We start from the raw sequence: 22,970 nt of genomic DNA on the forward strand, positions 1-22,970 counted from the left end.
TTGTTTTAAATTTCTGAATTGGATTTGTGCGTTTATGAATTGTGTGTTGAATTTATGAATTGTTTTGTGTATTTATGATTTGTTTTCAATTTACGAATTGGATTTGCACGTTTATGAATTTTGTTTTCAATTTACGAATTGTGTTTTGCGTATTTATGAATTATTTCGAATTTACGAATCGTGTTTTGCGTATTTGTGAATTGCTTTGAATTTATTAATTGGATTTGTGCGTATATGAATTGTGTTTTGAATTCACAAATTTTGTTTTGCAAAATTATGAATTGGGTTTTCAATTTACAAATAAAATTTTGTAAATGTGAAGTATGAATTTTTCTTTTGTAAATGTAATATTTTTGAGACTGATCTGGCTCCATAGAGACATAGAGTCCAATAATTAAATTCATAACCGTAAATAAAAAAAATAAAAAAATAAAAAAAAACGGAAAACACTTGTGAATCCCAAAATACAAGTTAATTAACAGACACTTTTTACAGTGTATGGAAAGTCCAACGTATGTACTGTACTGTTTCATGTAGAGTACAAATGGTGGAAATTGTATTTCAAATTACTTTGAATTTGGTGCTGCTATTAGCATGTTAGCTAACTGGCTAAGTTTAATATTTAAAATATTTAATATATGTCAAAGTATGACTTGTACACATCTTGCCTAGATAAGTTTGCCTATATTTTTCATACACGTCTCATAATTTTAAGTGTGAATACTATTCATACACAATTGTTTTGTATATTGTAGATGTCTTTAGATTATTAAGGCTTTGAAGACTCTGATGGGCAGTTATAAATAAAATATGCTCTTAAAATCAATTTTACTTTTACGGAAAGATTTGATTATTAGTGAATGATCATTACAAAGGATCCTCAGAGAATTTTTTTTTACCCCAAGCCTCCGTTTAATATCCAACCCTGATATATTGTCACATTATTTGCATACAAACAAAACAGAACAGAAAGATAATTATCAAATTAGGAAAATGTAGTGGCTTTAATAAATCTACTTCATTAGAAAAGCATTACAATCAACCAAATTTAATTAGAAACTCACTTGCCTATGAACATTAGATTAAAAACAAAGCTGCCTTTATTAAAATGAAAGCAATTAACAGCAAAACAAACAAAATATTGTAGACCTACAGTACAATTCAGCAATACTATAAGCCCATTTAACTTCAAAACTGACGCTAGAGGTTATAGAAGTCAACATATATCCTGATTTATATCACAATATAATACTATTTCTTTAATATGTGATCATATTTCCCACTTTATACAGAACATCATAGCAAATGTTTGATTAAAAATTTAGAAATGTACAAAAATATTAATAAAACATAAAATACTTTTCAAACAGTATAATATATACACACGCTGTCTGGAACACTCGATGCTGATTGGTCGGTGATTACATTAAAAGACATACTATGCCAAGATAACAACCGCTGAATAACACACGCTCATCTGGGAATTCTAAAAAACTTGACCATCAGTGAATACAATCAAATTTATATCCTTACATCCACATTCATATGTACAATATCTGCTTGTCTGTGACCATGCAATTTTTAATTTTTATTATTATTTTTTTACTGTTTGGCATTGTCTTAAATAATAAGTAGGTTAGTCTATGCTTTATTCAGCCAGTTTTGTTTCAGTCAGCTTTGCATTTCTAACCGTTTGGCACCATCTTGATGAATGATGAATAACGTACAGGTTAGTGTATACTCCATCAGCTGTTTTAGCTTCCGTCAGTGTTCAGTTTTAACTGAAGTAGTGGATCATTACACCTCAGAACAATGTTTTCTGGCTATTTCTTATGTTTTGTGCAAACATAGGCTCATTCTGAAAACGTAAACCTATTCCTGGAGACCACAAATTATGTAGCCATAAGTATGTATGGCTGCATTTCATCTTTAAAACGCTAAAGGGTGGTATGACACATTTTTTTTTTTTTTTCGCGCTAACCAGCTGGCCGCTTACTTCCGTGTGGACAGCTTTCCCTTAGTGACCAGTTTGGCCAGTAGCTTGTTGCTACTGATAGTGGACTTGAGACGCAGAGAAGTCTTACTGTGACGCAGGCTTTCTTCAGCTAGTCATTCTGACATATACCCTGACTTTAAAATCGTTTTGGGTGTTTAACAGTGTTTGGGTTTTATGAATCAATTACCTATGTTCCAGTTTATTATATTTTTGGCTAAGCACAAAGTTATGTTCATTCATTTTTCAATAAATGTTCATTTTTTAACCTTATGAAATTAAATAAAGTTGCAGTGCACCTAAAAATAAAAATTTACTAAGACATTCATGTCGTTTTAAAAATAGGACAATTACTTTCCAAATTATTTTTAAGATGTAGCCTAATTGTTTTTGGGGCTGCAATAACTTTGTTTTTTCTAAATCTATATAAAAAGTGTCAATATTAGCATAATCGTTAATTTGTATTAATGTCTATGCTGAATAAAAAAAAAAAAAAGTGTTTAAATTAACATGCAATATAGCCCTTTTTACAGTAACTAATTTGCTGTCATCATGCTACCTGCATTCATTTAACAATAAATACAACACATTACTGTTTTACAGTTTTTACAGTTAAATCCTGTAAAGTAACACAAATGTAATTTCCTGTGAAAAACTACAGTAACATGTTGTTAAAATTTGGATTTTTTTACAGTGTTGCACAGCCTTACTGCATACTGTTGTTTTTATACTTTTTGTTGGCTGAATATTTCTGTAAACTTATGTTCATAAAATGCTTCTGCTTTTCTTTTTTTTTTTTTGTTCCGTACCTGATGAATAAGCATCCCATTAGCGTATTATTATAATAAATGGAGCGGTCTGTGAATCCCACTGCAGTGACTTTGACATTTCCCGAGCGCGTTTAGCATTATGTGTAATATGCTTATCTGCACATCTCCTCCCAGCTAATTTAAAGACGTGCTGAACCTCTGACAAGACTCTATTCAAGGCCCTGTCGAAAATATTACCCTTGTACTCTGTCTTACATGAAGTAAGAAAACCGCTGACAAAGCGGGCTTCTTTCATCAAGCATATTTTAAATCTCCCCTATCATATTCCCATAAGTTAAAAATCACCTCTAGGGACGCACGTTTACCATAAAACTATGTTGACTCAAGCTCATTTTCCTCATAAATCATGCTAATATATACCAAAAAAAAGCAAGATGGATTTTTGAAAGCACCTTGATAAAATCCATGCTCATTCCTATTGTTTTAAGTGAAAATGTAGCCGTGTGTTGCGGTTTCTTGGTGGTTTTCTGCTGCTCGTGCACATTACGGGAGTGCTATTGTCTCATGGGAGATCATATTATGGACATTGATCTTTTTGCGAGGAGGGCTCTTGACAGCAGGAGGTGACAAAACCCTCTGGGAAATATTATCCTCTGCTCCTGACATCACAGCGTTGACAGTCTGCATTAGCATCACCACAAGTGCACTGCGTGGAGGAAGCACAATGTGTAAGGAAGTCAAGTCATGAGCTCAAGTCATCCTTTTAGTCCAATTAAAACAAACCAATATATATATATATATATATATATATATATATATATATATATATATATATATATATATATATATATGTATATGTATATATATGTATATATATATATATATATATATATATATATATATATATATATATATACACACACATACATACATACACATACATACATACATATACATACATACATACATATATATATATATATATATATATATATATATATATATATATATATATATATATACACATACACATACATATATATATATATATATATATATATATATATATATATATATATATATATATATATATATATATATATACACACACACACATATATATATACATATAATATATACCTATAATATATATATATATATATTATGTTTAGAGCATGGAAATTTTCACAGTATGTCTGATAATATTTTTTTTTTCTTCTGAAGAAAGTCTTATTTGTTTTATTTCGGCTAGAATAAAAGCAGTTTTTTAACCATTTCAATGTCAAATTAATTAGCCCGTTTAAGCTATATATTTTTTCGATAGTCTTAAGAGCAAACCATCGTTATCCAAAACCTTGCCTAATTACCCTAACCTAGATAACCTAATTAACCTAGTAAAGCCTTTATATGTCACTTTAAGCTGTATAAAAGTGTCTTGAAAAAATATCTAGATAAATATTATGTACTGTCAGCATAACAAAGATAAAATAAATGAGTTATTTGAAATGTGTTAATGAAACTATTACAGTATGCTTAGAAATGTGCTGGAAAAAATCTTCTTTCGTTAAACAGAAATTGGGGAGAAAGTAAACAGAGGGCTAATAATTCTTAATTCTTCTATTGTTCTGTAGACTATGAAAAAACTTTGTGTATTGGATCAAATAAACTGGCTATAGTATGTGTGAATAGGAGTGTAAAGGTGTTTCCCAGCACTCTGCAACATATCCGATATGATAGGATCAGATCATTCTGAAAGTGTAGCCCTATATACATTTATGGAGATTGCAAATTATGTAGCCAGAAGTATGTATGGGTGCATTTCGTTTCTTTTAAAACCAACGCTACAGGGCAGTATGACTAGGCATGGACTGGTTGGTATATGATTCTGATGGTATGATAAACTTGGATAAAAATATCATGGTTTCACGATATTGTGATTACTGCTCTAAAACAAGTACTTTTTAAATGTCTGGGTTACAAAAAATTATAATAAAAGTAAATAAACATTTTTTTACCCCTTTGAACACAATATATTTCATTTACAGAAATATTAAAAATGTTTTGGAACTGTAATAAATCATTGACTTCTGCCGTCTTTAGTTTCAAAAGGATTTCTTTACAATTTTAAACAGGAGTTCTTTTTTGCTGGAGATACTGTTTTCCTAAAAAAAAACAAAAAAAAAAAACAAATATATAAATAAAAAAAGAAAAAAAAATATATATATATAAATTTTAAACATACCTTGGGAACAGTATTACAGAAAAAAAATTGGCTGTTTTAAAACCTTGACTTTTCCCAACCGCAGTAAACCTTGAAAACAGTTATTGTCCCATGCCTAGGTATGACACCATTCCTTTTCACCTTTACCAGCTGATCGCTAGGGCCAGACGGAATCTGCGGACGTTTTTTGCCATTTCTGCAGAGAATTTTGGTAAAAGTCTGCGGATTTCTGCAGAATTATTTTGGGAATATCACAACTAAAACCTTAATATATGAAATAAAAATAATATATTTTTAAATAAAATCTTTTTAAAAAACTTATTTAATGTTTAAAATGCAAATCCAATTAGATTCACTTTATTTGGTAAATAAAGCAAGTTTGTCATATAATATATCTAGTAAAAGACAGAAAATATTACTGTACAAACTGCATTATACATAAATCTGATGAACATTTTCACATTAGGTCAATAATATTACTGAAATTAATATAAAAATGAATAAGTATTGATTTACACACATTTACTCAAGTAAATAAAAAGAATAATTGATGGGCTAAAAATCTGTGGAAAATCTGCAGAATTCTGCGCATGCAGATTCCGGGTGGGCCTACTGATCGCTTACCTTCATATGGATGGCTTTCTCACTGTTACCAGTTTGTCCAGTAGCTCGCCATGTACCTACGTGGACTTGAGACCCAGAAAGGAGTCGACCACGATGATGGGGTTCGAGTCAGTCAAAGCGTGGTTCAAGAAAGAGGCTAAGACAAAAACAGAAGCCAAAAAATAAAATGAAGTAAATAACAGGGTGAGAATGTGGTAAAACCTAAAAACTTGGTAAAACCATCTTTTTCTGGATTGCTTTTTAAAACTCTCAGTTGGCTTTAGGGAAGTAGGTGGGCGCTGGTGAATCGGTGCTTTTGAAAACACTACTGGTTGGGTTTAGGGAAGGAGGAGGGTGGGTCAGTCGATTGGTCAGTCAGTCAGTCAGTCGACAGCAGCCTCTAGTGGATTTACGGAAGAACAGCAGGCGCGAATGGCACTTGTGAGAGAAATTTAGGATCTCACAGCGTACACAGCGACCTCTGGTGAATTTGTGAAAACAAAAACTGCAAAAAATGTAGCTCCTGGAACGTATTTGGCGCTCTCCAGAAATGTATATAGCGGCACAGGCTCATTCTGAAAATGGGTTGGCACTGGGGGTTGTACTCTCAGTACTGGAATGCAGCTGGATAGGCATCCGCTGTGTAAAACATATCCCCCAATTAATCTGGCATAATTCTGCTGTGGGGATCCCTAATAAAGCAGGGAATAAGTCAAAGGGAAGTGAGTGAGTGAAGAGGGCTAAATTTGCCTTCAGCCACATCTAAAATAAAGTGCTGTTAGCTGCATTTAAATTTACTTGAAGCACCTTTATTATACTTTCTAAAAGCAATCCGGCTCTTGTGGACAAATAAAGTGTAATTTGAGGTCTGCAGAACTGAAGTGGGTCATTGCACTCGGGATGTGTTTGAGCAGCAGTGCATCAAAACACCTTTTCAAATGATGGCCAGGATCATTTTCTTCTTGTAAACAAGCCGGAAATAATCAAGTCTGAGCTGTGGCCGGAAATATAAGGCTCTGATATCTCTGGTAATGTGATATTTGATAAATACCCTCATTCCTCATCACCCTCCTGATGCTGTGAGTGCAAAAACAATTAGTTGTGTCCAGTGATGAATCAAGAGCGCCATGAATTATTTTTTACATAAAAGTCAAATCTGTTGTGTCAGAGGGTCAAAAGCACAGAGCAGATGCTTCACATTAACATACTTTTACACTGACCACAACAGCATGCACATAGTTATGCCTTCAAGATCTATTAATTTTTTGTTTTGTTAAATGTTTTAATTTAAGTTTAATGTAAACTATGCATATAAAGTTATTATATTTATTATGCAACTTCTGTTAATACATTTAGACATTTTCATAAAATATATGCAATCAATTACAAAACAGAATTAAATAGATTTAGAATAAATCTAATATGTAATAATAATTTGAATAAATTCATAAATGTGTGCTTTATCCATTTTACTTTGAAGATTTAAATTTACTGTAAAAATACACAAATATATTTTCTGTGTGAATTTGTTCTTATAACATACATTTATTCATTTATTTGACATTTATTATTTTATATTTATTTTTTATGTTTATTTAATATTTTATGTTTATTCTGTTTACTGAATTTCATTTTGTGTTTTGTTTATATTTTATGTTTTTTATTTTATAAGTTCTTTTATGTTTATTTTGTGTGTATTTTGTGTTTACTTTTTATTCAATGTTTATTTTATATTTTAAGTTTTTTATTTTGTTATGTTTCTTCTGTTTATTTTGTGTATAATTTATGTTTATCTTTTATGCTTATTTTATTTGTGTGTGCATTTTATGTTTTTTTATTCATTTTATTTTGTTTTTTGTTCATTTTATTTTTATTCTATGCTTTGTTCTGTTTATTTTTGTGTATTATGTTTATTTTTTATTTATGTTTATCCTTATTTTAGGGTTTTTACATTTTAGTTTTTTTAATTTATATTTTTATGTTTATTTTGTTTCATTTTATGTTTATATTTTATTTAATATTTTGTTTATTGTTTATTCTATGATTAGTTATTTTTGTGTGTATTTCATGTTTATTTTATTTTTTAATATTTTTATGTTTATTCTGTTTACTTTGTTTATGCATTCGTGTTTGTTCATTTTGTGTGTTATTTATGTTTATATTGTTTTTTATTTTATATTTTGTTGTATGTTTATTTTGTCCATTCAATGCTTACTGTGTTTATTTTATGTTTATCTTTGTGTGTATTTTGTTTATTTTTCTTTATGTTTATTTTTATTTTATATTTTTCTATTTTGTTTTTTATTTTATGTTTATTCGGTTTCATCTTGTGTGTATTTTATATTTCGATTTATTTTATGCTTTTATGTTTATTCTAGGTTTACTTTGGTTTATTTTGTGTGTATTTTATGGTTAAAATATTTTGTATTTTATGTTTATTTTACATTTTATGTTTTATATTTTTAAGTTTTTTGTTTATTCTGTTTACTTTGTTTCCTTTTGTATGTATTTTATTTATTGCTTTATATGCTTATTCTATGTTTACATTGTTTGTTTTATGTTTATTTTGTGTGTATTTTGTTTATAGAACTGTTTATGGAATTCCTAATTTAAATGTTTTTGCATGTATTTTACATTAACCAAAAAAAATAAATAAATAAAAAAATAAAAAAAACACTCCCTTTAAATCCCCTTCTCCAAATGCAAAGAAAAACAGCAACATTGAAGTTTAAAGTAACACATTTGAGTAAACAGAACATCTGAATTAAATTTACGCTCAACTGTGTCTACATTTCAATCCTTTATTCTTGCCATTATGATATAATAAAGCTCTCTTGGCTGTCTGCTCTCTCTTCATCAGAAAGTTTTCAGCTCGGCGAGTGCTAATATTGTCAGCGTTTGGCAGGGATGAGGTGACCACAGACAGTTTGTTGCCTGATAAAAGACATTCTGGAGCGAGGCCACGTGTCTGATTGAATCTCTGAGTTTAACACTCTCGACAGGAGGCAGACCTCGCCAGCAAAAACACTTTTACAAACAAACACACATTAATGTTTTGCATCTTAAACGAGCTTCATACACAGACATGCACGATTCAAGATGTTTGCATTTGTTCTTTTCTACTAGATTCTACTAGTGCATTTGTACAGACATTAAAATAAACAAAACAATTATAACTTTGTTTACAAATAATAAGTACACAACCTGACAAAGGCCTTGTTGTTTTAGAAACAACAAATAATAACTTCTGTTTAATCAGAAGTGGCTTATATGAAAGGCAAAGGCCTCTATATTTCTCCTATTTGACCAAAATAAAATATGATCATGCCTTGATTTTAGAATAAAAGTTGTCAAATAATGTACAGTATAGTATATAAAGTCATGGTGCAGTGAAAAAATTATGAATATTGTGTATGACTCTCATGAGCTTGGAGGACTGCATCCATACATCTCTGCAATGACTCAAATAAATTATAATTAATAAAGTCATCTGGAATAGCAAAGAAATCATTCTTGCAGGACTCCCAGAGTTCATCAAGATTCTTTTGATTTATCTTCAGCGCCTCTTCCATCTTGTAATGTGCAAAATCTTCCATCAAGACATCTTATCTTCCTATTGCGTTTAAAGGGACAGTTCACCCAAAAATGAAAACGTAGCTACTATTTAAGCACCCAAATGGTTCCAAACCTTTAAGAGTTTCTTTATTCTGTTGATCACAAAAAACGATACTTTAAAATGTTGTTAATCTGTAACCTTTGACTTTCATAGTATGCTAAACGCATTCAATGGAAGTCAAAGATTAAAGTTTCAAGCGTCTTTCTAAATAACTTTAGTGTTCAACAGAAGAAAGAAACTCAAATAGGTTTATTTCAAGTGAAGTCATTTTCAGTTTTGGCTGAACTATTCCTTTAAGTGAAACTTGCAAGCCGTTGTACATAAAAAGTAATGTCCCAAAGTCTAAAAGTGGAGCTATTGTCTTGAAATCTTTGTAATGAAGGCGATTCTCGTTCATTAGTGAGCGAACACTTCAAAAGCAATTAAAGAGATGCTCACTTTGTCTTGAGATGGATCAAGCCCATTAGAGATGTCTTATCAAAGAGTCCATCGTGCCGTAAAACAGTTCCGTCTTCAATCGAAAGATCTGCGTCTCGTTATGATGGCGAGCAGGGGCTTTTAGGACGCCCGTTTGCTAATTTCCATCCACATAACATGCTTGCGTTCACAAATGACGCAAATGACTTTACTCGGCTGCTGATGTCAGTGCAAAAAGCAAAGACGTTTGAAGAAAAAATGAGAGAAGAATGGAAAGGGAAATGGGGTAATCAAATAAAGGACACGAAAAGATGAAGGACAGACACAAAAAGACAGCATTATTGGTGCAGTCCTGACCGTCACCGTTAGGCTATTTAATTTAGTGTTATTGTGTAATAACATACATAAATAAATGAATCGAATTCATTTCAGGAAATTATTCATCGATTTACTAATTTAAAAAATTTACATGGATTAATCTATGTTGCTCACCAAATTGGTTAATACTCTGGCACACAAGCTAGTTAAACCATTCTAGTGCACAAAATGAGACTTAATTAAGGTTGCAAGATACTGGAAAACATGCAATATTGTTGACTGATTGATTAATTAAACTTTATTGTCAGCCAAGTCTAAAATTTGGCTTTTCATTCTACAAAAATAACAACGTATTTTTCATTCGTTCGTTTTTTTTTTTTTTTTTTGCAGCTTATTCCCTTATCTATCAGGAGTTATCACAGCGGAGTAAACCACCAATTATTCCGGCATATGTTTTACACAGCGGATGCCCTTCCAGCCACAACCCAGAACTGGGAAACACCTAGGGCTGGGCGATATGGGCAAAAAATCATGAATGACGGAATGACGATATACATTATTTATCCAGTATTTTCCATAAATAGTTACTTGAGAGTTAAAGCCTTTATTAAAACTATGTTAAACAGTTTTTGGACAAATTATAATTCAAACACAGGGGTTTCCCTCTTTGTTTACAAATAAACAGCTGCACAAAATCTTTGATAAATAAAATACAGTACAGGTTTTACTACCGCTTAAAACTGTAAGTTGCACAACATTTTAGGGTGCTTTCACACCTACACTTTTGTTTCGCAGTAAATGCTCCGAGATCGCTTGAATGAGGTGGTCTCGGCTCGATTGAAACGAACCCTGGAGTGGTTCGATTGCAGTGAGAAAGCGATCCAATCCGAACGCGGTTATTTCACAGTGATATGCTGACAGCTGAGTAGGACGCAGCAAAATAAACCCTGACACTCTGACCAATGTGAGGAGAGTTTACTCACACGTGACTTGTTTTAGCTCTTTTGGTCCGATTAGAAACTTTGCAGTGTGAAAGCGAACCGCTCCAAGAGCAAAGAGCAACAATGTAACATTTGTAATCTCTGTTTCAGAACAACTGAATCAATTCACAGGTGTGAAAGCGCCCTTAAATTATGATAACATCTGACAAATAAACGCAGTTCAGGTTTTTTTTCCCCTGCTTAACACTATAGACAGCACTACTGTGCTGTTGTGCAAATAACAAAGTGAACAAAACCATAAAAAACAGCTACATTGTCAGAGCAAAAAAGGAGCACACTTAAATAGTAACACAACAAAAAGTATCGTAGGATAGAAAAGAACCACAATAAATGTAAATATGAAACACACATATATGTCTAAATTACAGTGTTGTTAAAAGTAATCCTGTATACCACAGTTGTGTGATTTATAAACAATTAAATCAGCTGTATATGTTATTTTAGTTAAATATTTACATGTATTGTGCACAATTATTAAACAGTGCATATATTGAAGATATCTAAAGAGAAGTCTTTCACTCCATGTAAAAAATCATACTCTTTTTCTTTTGTTTTGACTAAACTTGTTTTACTAAATATTAAATAAGAAGATAAAAAGAAATAGACTATAGACATGGGAAGTATCGAAATTGTTTTAGAGTACTGTGATGAAATGCTGGTTAAGCATTAACCCGCCCCGCCCCCTATACATTTCTACACATATTCTATACAGCTTAAAGTGACATTTAAAGATTTAACTAGATTAATTAGGTTAACTAGGCAGGTTAGGATAATTAGGCAAGTTATTGTATAACAGTAGATTGTTCTGTAGATTATCAAGAAAAAAATAGCTTAAAGGGGCTAATAATTTTGTCCCTAAAATGGCTGTTAAAAAAATTAAAAACTGCTTTTATTCTAGCCGAAACAAAACAAATAAGACTTTTTCTAAAAGAAAAAATATTATCAATCATACTGTGAAAATTTCTTTGCTCTGTTAAACATAATTTGGAAAATATTTGAAAAAGAAGAAAAAATTTTTTTGAAGGGGGCTAATAATTCTGCCTTCAACTGTAAATGTAAACAGTCATTATAACAGAGCAGAATGCAGAGCTAAATGTGTTATAATGTAAATGTAAAAAATAGAATGTCGTCTAATAAATCCTAAAGTTGTAAACAGTGAGGTGGTTTCACTTTCGAAATGCGGTATTTCTTCGTTTTTGGCGTTTTTAATTCTTTTGAACACATTCAGGTGCTGCTTGTCAATTTGACAAGGCTTCTATGTTTGTTTATGCTGTCAATTGTGGAACAAATGATCGATAAAAGGTTTCTTATAAGCCTCTGTGACAGCTGCAGGCATGGTGTGACGTGCATGCACGTGAGGGGGTAATCAGATTTCGATAAACACCAGCACTGCATGTTCCTCTATGTTGCGTCAGTGATGGGTCGTTCTTGAACGAATCATTCATTTTGAACAAATCTTTTGTATGACTCATTGAGCGAATCATTCATTTGTGCAAGAGGAGATCAATTGCTGCCTTGGAGTACTCTGTTTCGCACAGAATGCACATGTGTGTCCTCAAACCATATGGATATAAACGATATTGGAAAATACCGCATCGTGTTGGGGAATTATATCAATATATCCCCAGAACCCGATATACCGCCCAGCCCCAGAAACACCCATACACTCTTGCATTCATACACACACACACTCATACAATTTGGCCAATTTAGTTTATTCAATTCACCTAGAGCGCATGTCTTTGGACTATAGGGGAAACCAGAGCACCCGATAAAAACCCATGCCAACATTTAACATATACGAACATACAAACTCCACACACAAATGCCAACTGGCCAGCCAGGACTTGAAGCAGTCACCTTGTTGGTGTGAGTGCTTACCACCGTATCACCCCAACATCGTATTATTTTAAATACTTCGATTTTAAGAACTGTTGAACTTCTACAGGAGAGAAAAGATTAAACCCGTAATTGATTAAAAATAAAAATAATAATGAATACAGCATAATCAGATCATTAAAGTTGTTTGGCAATGTTTTTTTCTTTTTCGTTCTTTTTTTTTTTTACCTTTCTTAGAATCACTTATGAGCCCAGCTACACTTGTTGTGGAGAAAAATAAACAGCAATTAATGCAGGAGCCATAAAACAAGCATGAAAGAGATACGACGCAATAATATACGCTTTGATGGAGGGCTTCTGAGAGCATTCTGCTTCTTTCATGTGTTATGGAGTACTAAAGCAAAGGTTTTCTGAAGCAGGTATTTCATTATTGCTTCTAATCAGCCCGACTGCAGACCACTGTATTGTCAGTGTTTATCAGAAACCAGACAAACAATAGCCACACACACACACCTACACAAAACAGCACTGAAGAGGGAATTGATCACTTCTCAAAGTTCAAAATTATTACAGCGCTTTTAATGGAGAACTGCTCTCATATTCTCAAGCATAGTGGTTCTCATGAGTTTAGCCCACACTGATTCATTTTTTTAGTGTGCAGAGTAGGGTTGTAACAATATACCGGTATGACGGTTTACCACGATTTGAACGTGCACGATTATCATACCATGAACAATTGCATATCAACGGTTTTAACCCTTAAAGACCGAGACAGCCGCCCGCGGCTAAAAATAAGTATTGCTCTTAAATGTTTTAATAACTTTTGATCCGCTGATCCGATTCATACAATTCAAAGATTGGCATAAAGAAGAGAATCTCAACTTTCCAGTGCTGTATCACATAACATTTGCGGACTTTCAGAGGCTCCGGAATCAGTGCGGTTACGTCATCAACATTTGACAACGCTGATTTGACAAAGAAACGCTCGTCACTGTGTCTCCGGACAAATCAGACATGATACATTGATGCATTGTCCCTCCTCCATGCCCAGATTGGTTCAAACTCGCTATATCACAACCAATAAGCATAGGTTTCGCTTTTGTTTGTGGACCAAGCTTTTTGAACAACACGGAATGAGATAAAGGCATACATTTATGCGCGGCTAAATAAAACGCAAAAAAAAAAAGTTTTGCATGAAATAATTCTCATACTAAGTACTTTTGCATGCACAGCAGCACAGAAACATGACAAAACAGTGACACAGCAAAGACGAACTGCTGCTCTTGCTGTTTTCAAAAGACGCAAATGAAGATGCAGCTGTTTGTCTGCATTGCATACAACCACATCCATATCCATGCTGGCACATAAAACCTAAGGATGTTCCATATTGAATCTAGTTTCGTTATGTAACTATTTACAGTATAGTAAATATTTATATCTATTTTTTACTGAGGATTTGCACCATGTTTATTTGGACTTTATTTGGACTTTGACACATTATTTATTATTTTCTTATTTTTATTTGTTCATTGTAAGTGGTGTTGTTTATAGTAACTAAAAATATATTATTTGGAAAAAGTCAAATTTGCTTCACTGTTCTATTATTTTGTAACATACCGTATACCGCGAAACCGTCAAACCGTGGTATTGTTTTAGACGATTATCATACCGTGAAAAATTCATACCGTTACAACCCTAGTGCAGAGTAGCGAACCGGTATTTGAAGAATCATCTTGGGATGATTCACAATCTTTGAGACATTTCTTTTTCTTGTCGGCTTAGTCCCTTTATTAATCTGGGTTCGCCACAGTGGAATGAACCGCCAACTTATCCAGCAAGTTTTTACGCAGCAGATTCCTTCCAGCCGCAACCCATTTCTGGGAAACATCCTCACACACACTTTGGACAATTTAGCCTACCCAATTCACCTGTACTGCATGTCTTTGGACTGTGGGGGAAACCAGAGCACCCAGAGGAAACCCACACAAAGGCAGGGAGAACATGCAAACTCCACACAGAAACACCAACTGAGCCGAGGTTCGAACCAGCAACTCAGCGACCTTCCTGCTGTGAGACGACAGCACTACCTACTGCGCCACTGCCTCGCCATCTTTGAGACATACACACTTTATTAGGTACACCTTACTAGTACTGGGTTGGACGCCCTTTTTGCTTTCAGAGCTGCCTGAATTATTTGTGGCATAGATTTAACAAGATACTGGAAATATTCCTGAGATTGTGCTCCATATTGATATGATAGCATTATACAGTATCATGCAGATTTGTCGGCTGCACATCCATAATGCTAATCTTCCGTTCCACCACATCTTAAAAATGCTCTATTGGATTGAGATCTGGTGACTGTGAAGGCCATTTGAGTAAAGTGAACTCATTGTCATGTTCATTATAACTGCCAAAAATAATCGGAATTTCCAGGTTTTCAGTTCGAGTATAAAGGTTTGCACCTTTACATATTTCTGCAGTTGCTGTTAAAATATTAATTCATATCATAAGAAATGAAACCAGCAAACAAAAAGCAGCAGACTGAGGAACAGCTTTTTCCCCAGAGCTGTCTCCCTTTTGAACTCCTTTGCCCCTTAATACACCCCCACTCTCCTTTAACTTAAACTCCTCACAATCACAGCACAACCTTTGCCCATATAAAATTTGCACATATTCATTGCACTACATTGCATTGATTTACTTATTTGAACTGTCCATATCCACTGCACATGCACATCTGTAAAATGTTATGCACACACCCACTGTATATATACATTTGTAATTATGTTTATCAATCTGCACACTTCTGATTATTAACAGCAACATGTACATATTCATTTATTGTAAATCTCTGTTCATAGCTAATAAAACCTGTATATTATATTATGTTCATGGCACATCCATCTGTAAATTCAACCATAGTTTTTCTATAATTGCACTTTATAACTTATACCTGTATCCTGCACTTGCTGCTATTGCACTGCTGGTAAGAATTAAACTGCATTTCGTTGCCTTGTACTTGTGTAATGACAATAAAGTTGAATCTAATCTAATCTAAAAATGAACATATACAGTAGAACACTATTGCATATTTCCTCAAATTTTTCCAATTTTAGACTTTGTTTAGAGGTTTGGCTTGGATCACACTGATGACAATGCACCTTTGAAAGGTTAACACAAACGAGTACTAGAGATTGATGTTTAGACTGAATGAACTTGCTGAATCAGTTCAGTCTGATGGTTCACACATGATAACCGATTCACTAATTTGGCCTCAATATAGCTTCTAAACTCTATTCATTCTTACCCCTAAGATTAATATGTGTTTTGTATTTAGTGGATCAGTTTGATTTGACGGTTCCAAAATGACAAATGATTCACTAATTCGGTCTTAATGGGCTGTATGCACAGCAATTGATTTTCAGCCTGACTAACAGTGATAAAAAGAACCTGTGTATATAGCCCATATAGCTTCCAAACTCTATTTAGTGAATCAGTGTGGTTTGATGGTTCACTAACAACCAATTCACTAATTCGGCCTCAATACAGCTTCCAAACTAATTTGTCCACTCCTACCCTTAATATTAGGATGCATTTTCGATTAAGTAAATCAATTTGTTTTGATGGTTGAAAAATTAAAAACAATTTACTAATTTGCCTCAATATAGCTTCCAAACACTGCTATTTGTCTGCTCCTACCCCTAATATTAAGACAAATTTCGATTTAGTGAATCAGTTCGGTGTGATGGTTCACAAACAACAACCAATTCACTAACTCTGCCTTAAAATAGCTTTATATAGATTTGAAGGTTGGAAAATAGCAAGTGATTCAATAATTTGGCCTCAACATAGCTTCCAAACTCTGTCATTTGTCCACTCTTAGTTGTAATATTAAGACCAATTAACTAATTTTGCCTTAATATAGTTTCCAAACTCTGCCATTTATTCACGTTTACCCTTAATATTGAGATGTATTTTCGATTTAGTGAATCAGTTTGGTGTGATGGTTGAAAAATGGCAAGTGATTCAATAATCTGGCCTCAACATAGCTTCCAAACTCTGTCATTTGTCCACTCCTACCTATAACATTAAGATGCGTTTTTGATTCAAGGAATCGGTTTGGTTTGATGGTTCAAAAATGACAAATGATTCATTAATCTGGCCTCAATAAAGCTTCCAAACTCTGCTAGTTGTCCTCTTTTACCCCTAATACTGAGATGTGTTTTTGATTTAGTGAATCAGTTTGGTCAGATGGTTCCCAAATGACAACTGATTCACTAAGTTGGCCTCAATATAGCTTACAAACGCTGCCATTTCTCCACTTTACCCCCAATTTTGAGACGTGTTTTTGATTTAGTAAATCCGTTTGGTTTGACATTTAAAAAATGCCGAATGATTCACTAATCAGGCCTCAATATATCTTCCAAACTCTGCCATTTGTCTGATTGTACCCCTATTATTATTAAGATGTGATTTTGATTTACAGTGAATCAGTTTGTTCTAATGATTCACAAACACCAGATGATTCCATACAATGAGTTGATGATGTACCCTTTTTATTTCACTATTATTTCCATATGTACAATTCAAAAGACTCTATGCGTCCGATTGCCATAATGACGATCATTCGCCATACATCTCAATAACATTTAGTCATTTACATTTACATTTAGTCATTTAGCAGACGCTTTTATCCAAAGCGACTTACAAATGAGGACAAGGAAGCAATTTACACCACTAAGAGCAACAATGAATAAGTACTAAAGGCAAGTTTCAGGTCTGTAAAGTCTAAGAAGGGAAGTGTTAGTAATTTTTTTTTTTTTTTTTTTTTTTTTGTTTTTTTTTTTTTTTGTACAGTTAGTGTGATATTCAAATAGGCAATTGCAGATTAGGAAGTGAAGTGGAGACTAAATAGTTGAGTTTTTAGTCGTTTCTTGAAAATAGCGAGTGACTCTGCTGTTCTGATGCAGTTAGGGAGTTCATTCCACCAACTGGGCAGATTGAGCGTGAGCGTTCGCGAAAGTGATTTTTTTCCTCTTTGGGATGGAACCACGAGGCGACGTTCATTCACAGAACGCAAGTTTCTGGAGGGCACATAGATCTGCAGAAGTGAGTGCAGATAAGAAGGTGCTAGGCCAGAAGTCACTTTGTAGGCAAACATCAGAGTTTTGAATTTGATGCGAGCAGCAACTGGCAGCCAGTGCAAACGGACTAGCAGCGGAGTGACATGTGCTCGTTTAGGTTCATTGAAGACAACTCGTGCTGCTGCATTCTGGAGCAGTTGAAGAGGCTTGATAGAGTTAGCTGGAAGCCCAGCTAGTAGAGAGTTGCAGTAATCCAGTTTGGAGAGAACAAGAGCTTGAACAAGGAGTTGAGCTGCATGTTCAGATAAGAAGGGTCGGATCTTTCTGATGTTATAGAGTGCAAATCTGCACGATCGAGCAGTTCTAGAAATGTGGTCAGAGAAGTTTAGTTGGTCATCAATCGTTACTCCAAGGCTTTTCACCATTTTGGATGCAGTAATGGTTGCCCCATCCATCTGGATTGAAAAGTTATGGTGTAGAGTCGGGTTGGCAGAAACTACAAGCATTTCCGTTTTTGCGAGGTTCAGCTGAAGATGATGATCTTTCATCCAGTGTGAAATATCCAACAGGCAGGCTGAGATACGAGCTGGAACCGAGGGATCATCAGGATGAAAAGAGAGGTATAGCTGGGTATCATCAGCATAGCAGTGGTAGGAGAATCCATGTCTCTGGATGACTGGTCCTAGAGATGATGTGTAGATGGAGAAGAGAAGTGGCCCAAGAACAGAGCCTTGAGGTACCCCAGTGTTTAGATGCTGTAGGTTGGACACCTCTCCCCTCCAAGACACCCTGAATGACCTGTCAGAGAGGTAAGATCTGAACCATTGTATAACAGTGCCCGCAACGCCCAGTGACTCAAGCGTAGATAGCAGGATCTGGTGGTTGACAGTGTCAAAAGCAGCTGACAAGTCCAGCAAAATGAGGACTGATGATTTAGAGTCTGCTTTAGCCAGTCTGAGATCCTCCACGACCGAGAGCAGGGCAGTCTCAGTTGAGTGGCCTTTCTTAAAGCCGGATTGCTTGTTGTCCATGAGATTGTTTTGAGTAAGAAAGTCCAGGACTTGATTGAACACTACTTTCTCCAGAATCTTGGCCATGAATGGAAGCAGGGATACTGGTCTGTAGTTTTCAAGTAGCGTATGGTCCAGGTTGGGTTTCTTTAGCAGTGGGGTTACCCTAGCCTGCTTAAATGTAGTGGGGAATAAACCAGAGTCAAGAGATGTGTTAATTATGTGAGTCAGTGTTGGTATGACTGCAGGAGAGATGGCTTGCAAGAGATGAGAGGGAATGGGATCGAGTGGACAGGTGGTTGCATGGCTAGATAGCACAAGTTTGGACACCTCAGACTCAGAGAGCTGAGAAAAAGAGGTGAGTGTGTGTGGTGTTGGTGTTGTATCTTGCGTGTTTGTTGTAGGTGCAGCAAATTGAGCACTGATTTTTGCAGTTTTGGTGCAGAAGAATGTAGCAAAGTCATCAGTAGTAAGTGTGGAGGATGCGGGTGGAGGATGAGGATAGAGGAGGGAGGAAAATGTTTTAAAAAGTAGGCGAGGATTAGTGGCATTGTTGATTTTCAGACGGTAATACGTCTGCTTTGCAGAAGTAACCTCAGCTGAGAAAGAGGACAGAAGAGTTTGGTATGTTAAGAGATGTGCAGGATTTTTAGTTTTCCGCCAAATTCTCTCCGCAGCCCGAAGTTTTGAGCGATGCTCACGGAGAGCATCCGAGAGCCAGGGTGCAGGAGGACTGGCACGGGCTGGCCTGGATGCAAGAGGACATAATCGGTCTAGACATGATGCTAGTGTGGAGCAGAGTGTATTAGTGGCACTGTTCGAATCAAGTGCAGTGAGTTTGCGAGATGGAGGAAGAGAGTCTGAAACAATGGTGGATAGTCTATTGGGTGAGAGAGATCGTAGGTTTCTGCGAAAGGTAACCAGTGTAGGAGTGTGTGGCGGCTCAGGAGTAATGTGGATGTTGAGAGACAGAAGGAAATGATCAGATATTTGTAGTGGAGTTACTATTGTTTGATCAGTGAAGCAGTGTCGTGTGTAAATAAGGTCTAGCTGATTACCTGATTTGTGGGTAGCAGAAGTAGGTGCTCTTTTTAGGTCAAAAGAGGCAAGCAAAGTCTGAAAGTCTGCAGCTTGCGGTTTGTCAACGTAAATGTTGAAGTCACCTAGCACCAATAAGGGAGTGGCAAAATTAGAAAAAGATGAGAGAAGAACATCCAGTTCATCTAGGAAGTGACCTAATTTACCTGGTGGGCGGTAGATGACAACCACATTTATGTAGAAGGGGTGGATAATGGTGACTGCATGGAATTCAAAGGAGCTGATTGTTGGCAGGGACGGTATCAGAGTAAATTTCCATTCTTTGGAAATTAGTAGTCCAGTCCCACCCCCTCTCCCTGTCTGACGAGGAGTGTGGGAAAAAGAGAAATTAGCAGAAAGAGTAGCATGTGTAGCAGTGTCCTCCGGCCTCAACCAGGTCTCAGTTAGAGCCATGAGATTATAGTCAGAATATGTAGCTATGGAGGTAATAAAATCAGCCTTGTTAACAGCTGATTGACAATTCCAGAGGCCCACGGAGAGAGAGAGTTGTGAAATAGTAGATACATGTATTGAACGAAGGTTGTGAGGATTACGCCTGCAGCGCACCTCCCGTGTTTTGCGAGTGTTAGTAACAACAGGAATTAGAAAACACATAATAAAAGTGCACTGACAACAAAAAATAAGTGTAAAGTAAAACAAGAAAGTAAAGTACTCAAGTGCTTTGTCGGTGCCTTTGCTCGGTGGAGTCGCGCAGGTAGAGTCGATGGTCTTTACCCTCGTCGGTCTTCACACGAGGCGGTCTTCACACGAGGCTGCCGCGACCGCTGCCGCGGTGAACTAGTTGTTTATATAACCCCAAAGCACTAGCTGATTGAATTCAGCTGGACACGCCTCGAGAGTCAAAACAAGGGCCGAAACTGAGGCGGACGACGCGAAACCGCGTTTGCGTTCGCTACACAAGCTCTTATAGTAACCAAGGAAACAGTGGCTAAACAACTTCTAGTATTATACACAACTGAAAGCAAGTTTAAATGTCCTACAACTTTACACAAACAGCTGGAAACAAGTCCTCAAACCATACACAACAACTGAAACAAATCTTAAATGTACTTACAGGCTGCTGGTCTAGATGCTGATAAAGTGCTTCTCCTGCCGACTAATGCTAGCGTGCTCGCTATATAGTGGTTACCTGGCGTTTGGACACGCCTCCCGAGTCAAAACAAGGGCCGAAACTGAGGCGGACGACGCGAAACCGCGTTTGCGTTCGCTACACAAGCTCTTATAGTAACCAAGGAAACAGTGGCTAAACAACTTCTAGTATTATACACAACTGAAAGCAAGTTTAAATGTCCTACAACTTTACACAAACAGCTGGAAACAAGTCCTCAAACCATACACAACAACTGAAACAAATCTTAAATGTACTTACAGGCTGCTGGTCTAGATGCTGATAAAGTGCTTCTCCTGCCGACTAATGCTAGCGTGCTCGCTATATAGTGGTTACCTGGCGTTTGGACACGCCTCCCGAGTCAAAACAAGGGCCGAAACTGAGGCGGACGACGCGAAACCGCGTTTGCGTTCGCTACACAAGCTCTTATAGTAACCAAGGAAACAGTGGCTAAACAACTTCTAGTATTATACACAACTGAAAGCAAGTTTAAATGTCCTACAACTTTACACAAACAGCTGGAAACAAGTCCTCAAACCATACACAACAACTGAAACAAATCTTAAATGTACTTACAGGCTGCTGGTCTAGATGCTGATAAAGTGCTTCTCCTGCCGACTAATGCTAGCGTGCTCGCTATATAGTGGTTACCTGGCGTTTGGACACGCCTCCCGAGTCAAAACAAGGGCCGAAACTGAGGCGGACGACGCGAAACCGCGTTTGCGTTCGCTACACAAGCTCTTATAGTAACCAAGGAAACAGTGGCTAAACAACTTCTAGTATTATACACAACTGAAAGCAAGTTTAAATGTCCTACAACTTTACACAAACAGCTGGAAACAAGTCCTCAAACCATACACAACAACTGAAACAAATCTTAAATGTACTTACAGGCTGCTGGTCTAGATGCTGATAAAGTGCTTCTCCTGCCGACTAATGCTAGCGTGCTCGCTATATAGTGGTTACCTGGCGTTTGGACACGCCTCCCGAGTCAAAACAAGGGCCGAAACTGAGGCGGACGACGCGAAACCGCGTTTGCGTTCGCTACACAAGCTCTTATAGTAACCAAGGAAACAGTGGCTAAACAACTTCTAGTATTATACACAACTGAAAGCAAGTTTAAATGTCCTACAACTTTACACAAACAGCTGGAAACAAGTCCTCAAACCATACACAACAACTGAAACAAATCTTAAATGTACTTACAGGCTAAAGATGATATTTTTAATTTCCCATCATCAAAGAATACCTTAACCTTAAATCCCATTTAAGCACAGAAATATGTCAGATATATAACTTTTAAGCATACCTAATAAATACTAATGAATGTCCCCTATTTATTTTTTTAACTCCTGAGATCATGTGGTTTCTGTACTCCACCTTGAAACAGAATGGTGGAAGGGGAATACAGTTATAATGGGTTATACCTCTAGATATAGCTGAAGGAAAACAGGAGAGAAGCCATAAGGCGACAAACCATCAGGATAAGATCCGACTGGGGGCCATTTTTGCCCCGCCAATCTGTAGAAAGTTATTGATTATCCCTTTGGCTTAAATGATGCACTGGGTATTTGACGTCCCCACGCTGGTGTGAAATACGAGGCATGTGCTCTGTAGGTCACTGCACATGTGTGCGGCATGTGTTTATCCATGTTGTCGATGCTTGTTTGCTGTTTATCCGCGGGTGTGTGACAGAGTGAGATTGAGCTTCGGTGGAGCTCTTTTGTAAAGAGCGATTGTGGAGTGTTGGGTCTGCTTGTAATGAACTGCCAGTAGATTGAAGCTGCTGAAGCCAAAAGAATAGTGTAGATGCCATAAAAAATTAAACAATATGTAATATTTTGGCATTAAGTGGGCATAATAGTCCAATAATTATTGCAACAACAGAT

At 35.6% G+C, this 22,970-nt stretch overlaps 1 long non-coding RNA gene across 1 annotated transcript in view; it reads right to left on the reverse strand.

Annotated features, from left to right (window-relative positions):
• Window positions 1-897: 897 nt before the first annotated feature.
• The window catches only part of LOC108181606 (uncharacterized), a 41,060-nt gene continuing 18,987 nt past the window's right edge, over window positions 898-22,970 (reverse strand). Inside the window, exons 2-3 of the long non-coding RNA XR_012400263.1 lie at window positions 5,609-5,744; window positions 898-3,469 (exon numbers count right to left, since the gene is read on the reverse strand). This is a non-coding gene — a long non-coding RNA (uncharacterized lncRNA). The remainder of the gene's footprint in view (window positions 3,470-5,608; window positions 5,745-22,970) is intronic.

This window comes from Danio rerio, chromosome 25 (assembly GCF_049306965.1).
Source record: "Danio rerio strain Tuebingen ecotype United States chromosome 25, GRCz12tu, whole genome shotgun sequence".
Lineage (NCBI taxonomy): Eukaryota > Metazoa > Chordata > Actinopteri > Cypriniformes > Danionidae > Danio > Danio rerio.